Source organism: Meleagris gallopavo, chromosome 16, assembly GCF_905368555.1.
Source record: "Meleagris gallopavo chromosome 16, MGAL_WU_HG_1.1, whole genome shotgun sequence".
Taxonomy (NCBI): Eukaryota; Metazoa; Chordata; class Aves; order Galliformes; family Phasianidae; genus Meleagris; species Meleagris gallopavo.
The window spans coordinates 527,826-541,348 of NC_139419.1; the positions used below are offsets into that span (position 1 = coordinate 527,826).

The window sequence follows — 13,523 nt, forward strand, 5'->3', positions numbered from 1 at the left end:
AAAATATAAATACACGTACTTGAAACAAGAAAAAAATCCCTTTGGATTAGGATTTCCTAAACATATTTGTTGTTCTCCATTCACTTGCTGATGCCACGCTAAATCAGATGAACAGACAAATTTTATACATGGTAAGAATGTAACAGAATTCTTCTCCATTTAATTATGTTACTACTGATGGCAGACGTTTGCCCCCATCCCACTATTTTCTTTCTCTCTAATATGGTGTCCTTTAATCGGCCAGTAGCAGCAAAAAGCAAATATCCAGCAAGGTCATTAAAAAAAAAAAAAAGAAAGAAAGAAAAGGTTACACTGCAGGGATAATCCAATTTAAAACATGAGTTGTCCCACACGTAATTAAATGGGTGATGAATGTAATCTGCACCATCAATATAAATGTCAGTGTTTGTCTAGAAGTACTTACTATGGGGGATGAACATGGAGTGGAGGAATTAAAGACTGCGTCTCATTCTGTAGAGTTTGCTTTTCTTTCAGTCGTATAGCAGATCTCCTTGTACATGTTACATGGTAAGCACCAAAAGTGAACTTAAAAAGAGGGTGCGCAGGTCAGATTTGGATTGAGACTTACTTCAACCAATCAAAAAGTTCACTTTCATCCTCTCTAAAGAATACATGATTTGCTTCTCAGTAGGAGGAGTCATAGATTTACTTGTTCCTTTCAACAGAAAGTGAAATTAGTAAACTATCAAATCGCATACAGAGAAGAAAAGATTTTCACAAAAGTACATGTGATGTTAATGAGTAAAGTTCCTGGTCTGTTGTGGTTTCGAAGGCATTTTGTGAAGGAGTGGCAAAGCCCAGTTTCTGGATTCAGCATACGTAGCATTTTCAGCTGGTCATTTCCCAAATGATAAAAGTCATGAGCACCTTGATACGCAATACTTGCTTACCAAATGCTAATGTGTTCACTTCCTGCTCCATCTTTCATTCTTCGAACGTCAACAAAAGGGAAAGCAGGACTCGCACTGAATGCAGGGACACCAGTCCTTTAGCAGGCTGCATTCATCACCCCTCTCTCACCGCGCTTTTTCCCCCCGAGATAAAAACAGAGGTAGGGAAATTAGGTTGGGTGTCAGGGGGAAATCTTTCACTGAGAGAGTGGTGAGGTGCTGGAACAGGCTGCCCCGAGAGGCTGCAGATGCTCCGTTCCTGGAGGAATTAAATTTTGTCTTCACTTTTCCTATCTGCTTATTGCAGAGCAATGCACTCGCTACAGCTAGGAGTTATCAGATAATTTCTGCTTGTTCATAACAAATTTATTGCAATTTGACTGTTAGCACAGATCTACCTTTTGACTGGCGTTTAATTTATCACAATATTTAGAGACAGAAATGCACCACAAGCCATAATTTTGTAGTTTCTTAGAAGATTGGCTTTTCATTTGCCATTACCCCAGAGTTTTTCCTTGAAATGACTGCTACCAGAATGGTTTAAAGTACTCTGGATTTGGTCAAATGTTGGCTTTTTAAAAGTCAACAATTTCTGCTGTAAACATCCATGTGAAGACTCCTCAAATTGCATGTATAATTTTAACTGCTATATCACACGGCAGATAATAGCTCCCCTCTGATCATCAAGAAACCTTTGCACAGTGGCAGGCTTTTTATTCTTGATTATAATTGCTGGGCCTCCACATTTTCCTGATCTTGCACACTGCATTCTTGCACTTTCATCCAATTTCTATCACAGCCCTCAATATCATCCTTTTTAATATTCTATTACTTCTCCAAATTGATGTCAGCTTCGAATCTGGGTTACAAGCAAATTAATTAGCACATCTGTACTTGTTATGCCAGGATCACAAGAAAAGTTTATTGGGAATTCTAAATGCATTATTTCAATACTCCATCCTTAACTACAAACCATCATTATATATTGTTTACTCATTTCTACTGACCTCAAAAGTCATTGCAGAGATGTGCACAGATCATTAGTTCTGCACCTGAATTAATTTTCTATTCAGCACTGTCTTCATGAAATCCAGACTCACTAAATTTTTTCTCAGTTTTCTTCTCATAAATAATAACAGATGATCACCTGATTTATCACTGACAAAACAACAGTATCTCACATTCCAATTTCTTTTATTTTCTGTAAAGAAAAAAAAGTTCTAGAAGCTTACATCTGACTAAGAGTAAAGTCAAGAGCTCACAATGCCTGGCTTGCCTTCCTACGCTCTAAAGTCTGCAGAACTTCATCTTTTACAACACAAAAATCTACTGCTCTAATATTGATCTCAATATCTCAATTTAATATGAGTGGACTTAAACCAGTGATTTCCTGCCCTATTGTGTTTTCTACAGCTATTATGGCTCACAGAATCACAGAAACACCAAGGTTGGAAAAGACCTACGAGATCATCCAGTCCAACCATCCACCTATACCAATAGTTGCAGACCTCCGTAGTGTTTGCACTCATAACTAAAGGAACGTCTACAACAGAGACTCTCACAGATTCAGTGATTGCTTTGTTAAGAAACGTGCCACCTATCATACATCACAATATCCAGACACTACTAACGTGAGCAAATTTTTTTCTTCAGCTTGCATTTGGGAAATTAGGGTTTTCACTAAGGGACATAATCCCAGTAGTATAAATCTTTTTTTTCCCCCCCCGTCACACTATCACATTATAAGGCACTATAACTACAAAAGAACTAATGCTATTAAAACATTGTGTCTCCGAGAAGAAACCAATCACAGCCCAGAATACTTCTCTGGGGACAGAGATGTTTGTCGTGGCCTATTCTTATAACGAGAGCGCAGAACAGAGCAGCCCCTGTGCTAGCTCTCTTGGGCGGCGTAACATGACGGGAGCTTGTTATTAGCACTATAAATACTGATTTCAAGAGCACAAGAATCTGGTTATGAATGTAGATGCTTTGGGTTTCATTCCTAGCATTTGGAGTGCTCATATCTGCAGCCCCATATCTTGCATTACCCAAGAACAGCAGAGATGCAGAAACGCGTCATTTTTCATTCTAGCCATGCAGGGATAAACAATGCCAGGCAATCAACGCATCTGAGCACTCAACATCATTTCTCAACACACTAAACACACTTCCTCCTTTCAAGCATGACTTCGCTCTGAATCCGTGATGGGCACAGCACAGTTGTGCTGCCAGTTCACAAAGTGCTCTGCTCCCGCAGCACCAAGCTGCTGTGTGCTCTAGAGAACTTAGCTGAGCCATTGCTTGTCATTATTAAATGTGGGCTTGTATGGCTGCAGGGAATAAAACTGATAAACACATGACAATAAAGAGGGAACAATGCTTTCAAATGAAGTGTCCTAACATCCACATTATCTTCCAAATAATTTATATGTTTTTATATACTTATGAAAAGAGAAATAATTTACAAATAATGAAGGGAATAGATAACGAAATTGAATGTAACGATCATTTTGTCTGTTTTTTTGTTTTTTTCTTTCCTCTCCCTTCTCTTGCCTGTTTGCTTCCAGGTTTTGTGTTTTGTTTGTGTTTCTTTTCCCCTCCCTAGAGAATCTATATAATTCAAGCTATATATTTCAAACAACATTCATAGAACACATCTTAATTTTACTAACCACAACAGGTTTTGAACTACACAGAACTATTAATCCTTACAAAGCCATCCTATTTCTTACTATTTCTTATTTATTGAGTAAACTTGTCCAAGACAGCAGCTACTAAAGATAATACGCAGCTCTTCTCAGAACGCCGCTAAATCACCCTGCTACTCAAAGTTTCTCAAATTAACCATGAAATCAAATTCTAAATAATAGAAGAACTTAACAAATGACAGACTCCTGTAACATTATCTGCCCAACCAGCTTTTCTATGTAACGCAGGCCCAGAGTACCAAGAAGGCTAGAAATTGTTTAAATAATTGGACTTATTTTGTTGGCCTTTTTTCTTTCTCGCTGTATTGCATAGGAACCATACTGCATTGGAAACTCATTACATTACGTTTTGTTTCCAGGAATATCTGGAGACTGCAATATTCAGAAGCCAATTCAAACATTTCCTGATTTTAGAATTCACCACTAAAAGGGCAGAGCATTTTAATAGCAAACAAACAGCATGGTGACCTGTCCCTTAGCCATAACATCAACACGTAGGTGCTTAAATGCAGCAGCCTGAAAAGTAAGCACTGGGCATAAAAAAGCATAAAACACCCATTACATCATTACTCGTATGTTTTTGGTTCTTTTTTTTTTTTTTTATTTCCATTTTCAATTAAGGAGAGATTGGTAGTAACTAATGATTGGATTCATATTTATTCTCACCTTTAAGTCATGAAAATAGAAGGATACTTTTTGTTATATCACCAAAAAAAGGGGCTTTTTGATGCAGACAGTCGGTTCAGACCTGCATTTCTGAGCAGAAAAGATAAATCCATCATCTAAACCGTAAAGAAAAACAGGACTTCTGTGACCTACAAGTTAAATACTTCCTCTTCTCTAATGGCAGAATAAAATGAAAAATAATACGCAGGAATTTAGGCTTTTCTTCAAAAGCTTTTTTTGGACTTTGTGCACACCACAAAACACATTTCTCTTTACAATTAAAAAAAACATCTTTTAAAGATGTTTTCATTCCAGCTTAAGCACTTCATTTTATTGCACTGTCCTGAGACATCTCGAGTTGATTCAGTGATAAACTGAACTTCCCCAGTTGTGGCTCACTGCTTTATGGGAATACTGATATTAAAAGCTTGCAGTTTCAAATGTAAATACTGGTTTCTCAAGATTTGCAAATGCAGAGACAGATAATTTGCGTGACTACTAAAAACATATCATCAGTCTTTAGAAACCGCTCTTCTGCAGGCATTCTCGTAGGCATTTTATGAAAGAAATTCTAATTTCTCAAAGGCTTTTACAGAACCGACCAGACTCTTTTCTTCAAGTTGTGCAAAAGAAACTATTCAGTGAAGACTTATGGGGGAAAGACGGGGCAGGAATTAGAGTGCTATTTTAGAATAAGCTCACCCTGAGATCTCAGCAGTGGCCCCTCAAACACAATCAGTCTTCCCCAAGCTTTGCTAGAAGCACGCAGCTACTGCTGGCAGAAATCATTTCCAATTTCAGCCGTTTTTGAAAGCACCAGACACAATCTCTTCGGAACAACCAAGTCTTGAATGTTTGACTTCAGCAGGAAGTTATGATTGAAGTTAATCTTTACCACCATACGTTGTTCTTAAGCGAGTGCACCAGTCTGTTTGAGATGTGACCATTTGTTTCCTTTCTACCTCTTAGTAAATTTCAAGTCACAGTTAGAACTGGCGATGCATGGGAAAATATTGTGACTTTTTTTTTCCTTCTGAAGAGCTTAAGAGCAAAAGTTTCAGCAGACAGATTTACGTCACCACTTGTCTCACTCTCCTATGTCCTTTGTACTCTGATCTACATTAGCAAGCACGTATAAAGCCCTAAATAGGGCAACAAGTTACAAAAGACAGACAATAAATCAAAGCAATCAAAAGAATTTATGCCATTAGAGCAAGAGCACAAAGGCTGTCTGGATTTGAACTGGAAATTTTCCTATACTGCAACACAAGTGCACTCTCAAACAGAGGAGCGTTCTCCTCTAGAGCAAGGGAATCCTCTTTCTCAACTCTTTCACCTGAAGTTTGATCAAAGTACAAAGCATAGGACCAGTAACCTCAGATGGACAAGCAAATTATTCTTGTCCCAGGGGAACTGTGGAGAGCTGACTCTATCTTTAAATCCTAAACACAACTTTGGATTTTTCTCCCTCTGAGAGATTAAGAGATGTTAGCATAAGTAACAAACTATACTGCTTGATGTATTGCCAGAAGACGCCGAGATGCTACAATAATCAAGGCTGAAGGGACATGAATAGAATTTGTTCCTGCAAATTAATGTCTTGCTGTCATGTAGCACCTGAGAGACTGGAAAAGAGCTGAAGCCAGAACTAAACAAGGCAATGTGTCATTTTTAAAGACCAGGCCATAAGGTTCCCTTTAAGTCTGTACCAGCATTCAAACCAGGCCTTTGGAATAAAACTGAATTTTTAAAAGGATGGGCAAATGGCATGTGAATATCACAAGGTCTATCAACCTCCAGCATTTCAATGCATTTCTCACGATTTCCAGGCTTGATGTTTGCCTGTTGGGCATGAGTTAACTCTGCTTTCAGCAACACAATCCAACACGTACCCTTCCAGTTATAACTGCAAAAACACAAAAATAAAAGCAACAGAAAGGTATGCTGACAGAAAGATTGGATTATCTAAGTGCTGTAGGGTGGGTGTATATCTTCTTTACAATAATACTACTAAATATAGCCAGTCTATCCTGCCTTCTGAACTGTAATAAAAAAATGCATTTACAGTTTCAGATACCCTTAAATATATTGGGTTTTAAACATACCCTCTGCAATAACACTGCCAAAACATACTGCAAATCTTTCAGAAGTTTAACTTTTGGCAGAGAACTTCTAACGTACTTTTGAATGAAGCACTGCATACTCTGCAACAGATCACTTTCAGGATTTGCTCCGTTATACTGTGAGCTACTATCACTAAAACCAACTGCTGCAATAAAAAACAACCACTGTCAAATGCCTGAGCTTAAAAAGAAATGTCTCCTACAATGGAAATGAGAGAAATTTTCATTAAGGTGACAGAGGTCTATGTTGTGGACATATCTGTCCACAGAACGAGGAAGAAAGAATGCCAACACATAGAAATCTGTTCTTGCCAGGTGGGATGAAACAACGCAGTATCCAAGCCTTACCAGAGGCCTAATGGAGCCTGCAAAGTCCTGGCTTCCTGCTTTGTACCTCCTTCCCATCCCACATTCAAGTTGTTTTAAGACCTTGCAACACAACCTCTGTTCTCAGATCCCGGTTTCCCTTGGAAGAAAACTGAGCATGCAGATAGGGATCGAGTTCCTCAGCACTGCAGCATATCTCAGCCTTGCCGAGACAGCCAAGGAGGAGGAGTGCATTTCACAATGCAGTCAGTGCCCCTGGAACTGGGGATGCACTGAGTTGCACCAAAGTCAACAGGACACAGCAGGAACCCATCAATGTGCTGGGAACGTGACCTGCTTCTCCGGCAGCATTATCTTTTCTGTCTCCAGCTAAGGAACGAGATACCCACTGACAAGCAAAGATGCACTGCCACTCAACAGATGGTGGCACTGAGTGTATTTCTGAAGACTCCTAGTTCTGTAGGTTTAGACCTCAAACCAGAAACTCCTATGAGATCAGCTCCCATTGTTCTACTGTGACTGACTTCTGGCAAGTGACTGCAACATTTCTACTACTTATTTAATTTCACTATCAACTACACCAGTTACCATTTAATCCATTTAGACTCAAGAGCCACCACAAAAAAAAAATTCTCCTTTGTAGCTTTGCAATACATTCTACTCATTTGAAACAAATCAGTGACTAATTACTAAATTTCAAGAAGGTGAGTATTTTCAACACTAACTTTGCATGAAAACAAAAAATTTTTGAACACTTCAAATGTTTTTTCTGCCCTCCTTTTTTTTTTTCCTCTCCAGATTTTTTTTTTTTAAGTAGGAAAGAATATTCCTCTTTTTTTTTTTTTTACTTTTTTTTTTTTTTAATTCTTCTTCAAATCTATATTCTTTTCCTTCTCTTTCAGTGAAAGCTCCTCAAATGATCCTTGCTCCAGCTGTACAAAGTATCTGTAAAATATTGACCAGCTGGCAGCTTTTATAATGAATTCTAGGGTATGACACAACCTGAAGGACATCTCCAACCAAGTTCTCCAACCAAGCAAATACTTAATAATTTATACATTCTCTTGAATCCTTTACCTTGAATATCATCCTGAAACTTTCCCATTTGAAAAGTCGCAGATTTATTTTTTTCTTGAATTTAGATCATTTTCCCATCTCCTTTTTCTGTCTTTTTCTCAGAAAATGAAAACGCTAAGCATTCTCTTTCATTCCTTCCCACTGTGTGAGCAGTGACATTCGTCCCCACAAATACATTGAGTTACATTTGAAAGGTGCAAACCTACATACAAAGTTACATGAAAGCCACAGATTTGTTGTGTCTGAACTTATACTTTTGCCCTCTCAGAAGGGGTCAAAACCTACATTTCCTGTGACCAAATAGTGTAGCATGTCATTATAATTGGAATAGTAATGCACATGTTGTCATTCTTCAACAAACATCTAATGGTTACCTATAAACCTCATATCAATCTGAAGGAATTTTATGTATCAACCATTTTCCAGCAGTAATAAACCAGCTGTTGTGCATTATTATTTCTATGAATTTTATAATTCATTTTAAATTAGGTGATTAAATAGTGGTATAATTCACTTAGACATTAAGGGCATAATATTTCATTTGGGGTTCCAACTGTTTATGTGGAATTACATTAGCTGGAATTTAGGTCATTACTGTGTGAAAGTCAGTTAATGACAGAAAACAAACATAAGGCTTTGTGTTTGTAAGTCAGGAAACTAATAACATTTTGGAGATGATAATCTTAAGGAAACAAGATTAAGTTGGTATCTATATCCCACCTGATGTTGCTTCTGAAAAACAAAGTCAAAAAACGTTTGTTTTTTCCATTGTCATTCACCTAGAGCTGCACTGGTCTGTCTGTACTTTCACAGTACAGGTACTGTAGGTCAGAGTGGTGAGACAATAATTTCACCTTACCAAAAAGGCTGAAACTTGAGTTGATTTCCGAAGTTGTGGGTCTTATTTTACTTCCTCCCTCACTCTCCCCCTACTCTCCCCAAAAAAAGGCAGGGAGGGGTTTTCAAGGTTCTAATAAATTCTCCCTTACACCCACTCTTACTTGCCTGATTAAACAACTGATTGATTTTCTAGTGACTTAACTCAAGCAGAGAAAAATACATGCTTTTCAAATAAAACCAAAAAACACTGATTTAATCCTTAAGAGTGGCTCGTGAGCTTTTTTTCAAATACTAAACTACAGTATCATTGTGCTGTGAAGTACTAACTATAAACATCCATGACTTTATGATTCTGTGAGGCTCACTTTCTTCCTACACGGCCTCACTCTCAGACACTTGCATTTGTATGTGAAAGCATCATGTGTGGAGCGGGCTGTCCCTGCCTACCTGGAAATCCTAGTGCTCACTGATTTCTATCTGAGCCTGGAACATTGTTGTTATTGCTAATAAGCAATAACACACAATAATACATAAGAAACTACATCTGTACACACCTTCAACATCGCTGAGATTTATAAGACAGAAGAGCAACAGCTTTTGCACACTTTAACGAACTGTTCTGACAAATGATTAATTTCAAACTGATAGTTGCCAGTCATCCTCCAGCAGGTAACAAAAGCACCTACAGAGTTTACCTGTTGGTATGTGTTAGAGATGCATCACACCATAAGCCCTCATAGCCAAACCTTATGGAACTGGACATAGTAACAATCCCATTGCTGGAGATCCCATTCCCCAGTCCTCACAGTTGGGGGATCACAATTACCTATAGCTTAACTAGTCTGTAAAAAAGGGCAGTTGCATTGCCTTCTGCCTCTGCAGCTCCTGCTTTTACTCAGCACTCATTTCTATCCAGGAAAGTGACTTCTGTCATTCTAAGAAGCATAGCAAATATAAATTATCCCAATTTTTCATCATCTTTGTCACTACACAAACAGTGGTCCCACTGGATGTGGAAATTCCTGGTGATTACTAAGCTTCACTCATAAGCCATAAGCACATCAAGGGAAGTGCCACTTACCCACTTGACTGGAGGATTTCAAAATCACAGTCTCACCCTGTTTGTATTTAAGCTGTCTTATCTTCTGCACTTTGTTTTTCATCTCACCTTTCATCTCAAAATTAGCTCTGGTAAAATTTATGAATATCTTGAATGGAATCACAGGTGTATTTTGGTTTGACTGCTGGTCTTTCAGATAACTCTGAAGAACTGCATACCATGCCATGAGGGAAAAAAAAAAAAGAATATGTATATATATAATCCATATGTACATATATATCCTGCAGTAGCAGTGATTTTTTATTTTTTTTTTTTAACCATGGAATACAGAACACTCAACTGCTCATTTGAGCAAACACGTAGAGGTATGCACACATGATATTGCAGCCTAGAAAAACATTCAAAGCACAGCTTCACACTATTTAAAGACAAACTGTTGCCCTCCCCCAGAAGCTTCATTTTTACTTTTATTAGAGATGCAGAAGGTACTCAGTGACTCTTGATGTACACCTGAATAGCAGAAGTTGGACCTAAGTCAGTACTGTAATATGAAAACTTAAATACAAATTTATGGATAACATGAATAGGAGAAGCAATAAAGTAAGTTTTACAAAAGGAAGTGCAAACATTTTCTTTCTATTAACAGGTGGCAGCTAGGAAAGCCTACTATAAAAATAACTCTTCTAAACATCCAATCCCTTTCCTTGGGGATGTCCTGAACCTTCCGACTTTAGATCTGTATTTGCACCGACTTACATGTATGTACATTAATCTGCTACAGACATATGCTATAGATTACACACACAGGCAGAATTTCTTCATTTATTCAGCCTCATGACTTCAGCTTATTTGTTCTGAGCTCTGAAAATAATGCTGTTTTTGCTGCCTGCTTCTCAGCCACCAAAGATTAATTAAATTCTTTTCTTGAGCAGACAGAACAATGTCATTTTGGGCATGAAATAGTAAATAGCTTTGAGCCATTTCCAAATTCATCTACATAATGTGCTAATATGCAAAGATATTTATTCCAATTTCCTGAATCAATGATAATGATAAAAGCTATTACTTCTGCAAAGAGTTATGGTGCTTTCATAATGGGGTGTTGTTACCAAATAATTTGTTTGGCAGACCACCCCATACAATTCAAAGAAAAATAAATTTAGTTCTTGAAATAAATAGAGATTATTTCCCATTCTTATGGAAGGCTGTTCATTTTTCTTTCCCTGTATACCACATATGTCTTTTAAAAATATTCTTTTTTTTTTTTTTTTCCTGTCAGACACTGTTCTCTTTTCTTTTACCCTCCAGTCAGGGGGCTTTACCTTATAGCTTCTCATCATAATCTCATTCAATAGATTTCTGATGCCAAAATGAATTTAAATTCATGAGAAGCATGCATTCCTCATTCAAACGAATCATCTTCCTTGAGGAAAATCTTGCATGCAGGTACTTCAGAAGACAAGTCTAGTTGCACTTATTTTTTTTGTAAATGCCTTTAATTTCAATTAGATTATTCCACTGATCAACAATTGTTCTGTACAGTACCACATTACTTAAACAAAACTGCAACAATGCAACTTGATGTCTACAGGTCACTTCTACATCATCTGAAACTCTGAATGTATGGCACATCACACCACAGTACCATCCGCTTCCTCACACCCCTTGCAATGTGCAGCAGTGTGAGAGAGGCATTATCCAAGCAGAACTTCCTACAGAGGGAATTCATTTAGCAATTATTTTGCTTTTACAGAGGAATTTTCCACATAAAGTAGCAAATAATTAGTTTAATCCTCCCAATTTCTATAAAGGGCTTTGGGTTTTTACAGATTAGACATCAGCAATAGTTTTGCGTCTATTCACAACAGTTCTCACCTTACACAGGTACTTAACTGAAGCAGAAAGGAAGAAGACATCCACATGGTGTTCAGGCCTGGGCTCCCACACACAGCTCTCACCCCTGCTTCCAGCACCTCAGTACATCTCTTCCCTTATTACCATTCCAACTCCAAAGCAACAGCAGATACTGCTGTACAGTTAACAAAGCTTTGGCCAAGGGCCTTTCTTCCTTGATAACCAACACTCCAGCTTTCTACTCCTTCCACAGTTCTCTACCACTAAGCCCCTTCAGGTGACAACCTCACCTGAATGTACACACACGTATTCAAGTGTATTGAAAACCTGATATGTTTTTGTCAAAAGTGTTCTGAATTAGCACAACACCACTTCAACAGATCTAACTATAACTGCTTAGGGTTTGATCATCATTTTCTTTCAAATACTTATTTCATTATAAAACCAATTGGACTAGCTCTCCATCAGGAGACTTGAAATCAGCTATTATTATCTTCCATTTCAGTGATCAAGTTAAAAAAAAAAAAGTCACCAGTGAGGTTCTTGATCAATTGTCAATCCACACACTTCATTAGAGCCAACTTGCTGTTCCCACAAAAACATTTGAACCCATAGAAAAGTGTTTTTGCTGTGCCTCACATTCAAAACCTTCATTTACAGCTTAGGGGTTATTTTGACTCGTTTCTCTTCATCCATTCTCCCAAGCCCTGCCTCCACCAATAGAATTTAAATATAAATTTCTATAGAACAGACTTTCTGCAAGAAGTATGTCTACATATATAAACAGAATATATTTATATGCCCAAATAAGAAAAGCTAAAAATAAAAATAGCGTATGTTTGTCCTACCAAGCAGCAAAACTGCTTCTGAAAAGTTCCTCACAGTACCAGGCAAAGTACCACTGAGAATACCAACAGTCACACACAAGAAAAAAGGGTGCCTCACCTAACTGGCGACGAAGGCCTCCAGTTGTGGGGCGCTCCTTTAAGGAAGTAGGATGATCTCCTTTTGGAGGCTAGCCCTTAAATGAGCCCAGAAGGAGGGGAAGAACCAGGGTCCACTCCTTCCAATCAGATGAGAGGCAGGTGTAAATTGTTTGCACCTGTGCTTCCTGGGCCACCCATACCCCTCTATCAGTTCAGACATGACATACCAGTTCCCCTTCAGCACACTGCAACTAGCTGGTTTCGTTCTAGTGGTCTTAGAGATTCTAAATATAAGCCAATGGATCCGTCTGATAACAGAAGGGTACTCCAGGATGGGAATATTAATTTTACGGGGAAAACAATATAGCTGAAATAAATAAATAAACCACTTTCACCTTGACAATTAACAGAAAAGATATACTTAAAAACCATTATGCGTGTTTTGATTTCATGTCATGTTGCAGGATAGTCAGTACTTTATTTCTTCAGTTAACATCTGCAGTTGCAAGCTTCCAGTTACATGGGTATTTTGTGTTTCTTATTCTGCTCTTGATTAATTAGAGAAATAATGTCACTGTGCGTTTCGTTCCTGTAAACAGTCTATAAACAAAAGACTGAAGGACTTTATAAAAATTTAGATGAGTAAAGCATACCCAGTTATCTGGGTTTCCAAATGAGAGATGAGTTTAATGATCCCTTGGGCTTGCAGGAAAAAAAAAAAAAAAACAAAAAACCATACTGATGTTTCAAGCAGGACTTGTTTTGAGATGGAGGAGCTAGATCTTTAGTTCTAAAAACATAATACCATCAGTAATCTGTAGATGTTCAGTATCTTGTAGGATAAAAGCACAGGCACAAAGCAGTCAGAAAAACATACTTACCTAATTTACAGGGTATATAGTACTCAACAGAAAGGGCTTTGTAGAGGATGCAGACTGAATGGAAAGCAAAGGCTTATTTAAGATTAAACCAGAGGTGCCATCCAAAACAGTCCTGTAAAATAAACAGCCTCTTCCTCCCCAGGTTCA

General features: G+C 37.9%; 1 long non-coding RNA gene across 1 annotated transcript in view; it reads right to left on the reverse strand.

Moving 5' to 3' along the window:
• LOC104913457 (uncharacterized) overlaps nt 1–13,523 on the reverse strand; it is a 319,967-nt gene that overhangs the window by 225,722 nt on the left and 80,722 nt on the right. The window lies entirely within an intron of this gene.